This window comes from Octopus bimaculoides, chromosome 7 (assembly GCF_046866305.1).
Source record: "Octopus bimaculoides isolate indiv1 chromosome 7, ASM4686630v1, whole genome shotgun sequence".
Lineage (NCBI taxonomy): Eukaryota > Metazoa > Mollusca > Cephalopoda > Octopoda > Octopodidae > Octopus > Octopus bimaculoides.
This window is the reverse complement of record NC_142934.1, coordinates 63,285,698-63,288,081: the sequence shown is the minus strand read 5'-3', so window position 1 is coordinate 63,288,081 and position 2,384 is coordinate 63,285,698.

Genomic DNA, 2,384 nt, shown 5'->3' with positions numbered 1-2,384 from the left:
ACTAAAACACAAGCTGAATACCTATACATTTCTGGCTGGAAAACAAGTGAGAGTGAGATAGAAATTAGTGATAAATAAAGGGAGAGAGAGAAAGAGAGAGAGAAAGATAGATAGATAGAGAGAGAGAGAAAGAGAGAGAGGGGGGATCAAAGTAAACATAAGAAAGAAAGAGAAAAACAAAAGAAGAGGGTAATGAGATGAAAGAGAGAAGGAGGAACAAGAAGGTAAAAAAAATAACAATTTTCACCGATTTTAGCAAGATTATAGATTTGGATATAACTCCACGCACAGTCACAAAGCCGACCCTGTTTAGATATTTGTGAGATAATCTGCTCATTTCCTTGTAGGAAGAAAAAGAAAAGAAAAATTGAATTAGCGTCAGGGTGGAACACACAGCATAATCTTCCTGAATTCGTTAGTCAATGTCAGCAGAAGAGGTGAAAATAACAACAGAAGCAACATCAACATTTAACAACACACATAAATGTAAAAGAAGTAAAGAGTTTTGATTCAAAAATACCACAAAGCTTATCAAGCTAAATAGAAAAGTCTAAATCTTTAAATCAATGAGATTTATTTATCACTAACACCACACTACACATTTGACATTCATGGCTAGTTTCTCTAAGGATAATGATGATGATGTAACATAATCCCATTGCCATCCCACCCTTGAACACACATTTACTACTTATACATTTTTGCATTCAAATTATGTATGAAATGAAATAGGAACATATAAATAAATATTCATAAATATTCATAAACTATTATCTTCAGTCTTGTTAGATTTTGTCCTTCATACTTCCTAGTTTATCATTCCGTCTGATTCCTCACTTCAACTATAAATATCTTAAGTGCCTATAAATGCACTGTTACTGCTTCAGTTGGTCACCCAGATTATTGAAAATGTATAGGTATTTAGGTATATTTTACGTGTGTATTGCACACATGTTTATGTATGTGTGTATCAACTATGCTGATGTCTATAGAGAGGTTTAGCTCCAGTTAGGCTTATATAACACCTCATAGTTCATTTTCATCATGTTGGTATGATCCAGAGACAATCAGAGTCAAGATATTTGGTGTTAATAATGGTTGTAAGCATGGAAATGTAAAAACATCAGTTTTGTGTGTGACAGATATCCATTGGATACTCAAAGAAACACGTTTTGTTGGAATATGAATTATTTATGTTAGAACATACAAACTGAGTTAGCATAACATTAGCATTGCCACTCTCCCAGACACTCAACATGATGGTTGACTCAGTGAGGTGAGGCATGGAAGTTACTTGTTTTTTTGTTTTTTGCTTGAAAGGAAAATTGAAAGATGGGTACAGGCAAGATGGTATTGATTTTACAGTCAAAAATGTTTTTTCCCTTAGTATTTGGACAGGCTATATCTGGGTATGTGGGTATTTCAAAAATATCACAGAGTGACGACTATGCCCTGCATAGTAATGGACTGCCCTTTTGCAAGGCATAGCACCTGTTCAGCCACCCTGTGAGAGATACAGCAAAGTCACGAGACAGCAGTATGGTAGATTGTGAAGAGGAAATAAAAGAGCCTAACTGAGCCAACAGTGATTTTTACATTGATGCTGAGCAGAGGAATCCTAAAAGATCAATGGTCAGGATCACCAAGCTCTATCAAGAGAGTAACTGTGATGCATCCATTAGGGGTGGCATCCATGGCTGTGTAATCAGTTAATGAAAAATTCACTATGATTCAAACTCCCAATTCAAATTTATAATAATGGAACCAGATGAAGACGGAGAGTCATGGGAATCTGTAAAAGCAGTGAAAAATAATATCTGGTCCAATTATTCCACCTGTTTTATGTTCAAACTAACCAGATTCATTCTTTTGTCCATACCCTACAATATCATTCTAAAAATAAACAATCATATCAAAGTATCAATGTTTATGAGATAACGTATGTTTAATTCAAAACAACAGGAATAAATAAGCACTCTATTTGGCGAAGTAGTCTGAATGCTAAATGGTTAAGAAATTTCCAATCCCTATAAACAAATGATTGGTGGCTCTGCATCTGCACATGAAAAGTGGGTGATACACCCTTCTGAGATGTACCTAAGTTCCCAGCTTTGATGAAGACAAAAGCACATTCTATGCCCAGACGAAAGCTGTACTGAGAAAAATTCCCCAAGTCATGCAAAGTCATCATCTTAATGGAAGAGCTTCAATGCCAGGACTGGAAGAGACTGACATCTGTGGAACTCACTTGAGTGTACTGATATGGTAAAGTTGAATAACAATGATCTCATATTGCTAGAACTCTATAAAGAACATGGTTTGTATATTGCCAGCACCCACTTTATCCACAAAGGCGGATATGGGTCCACTATGAGTGGATGACC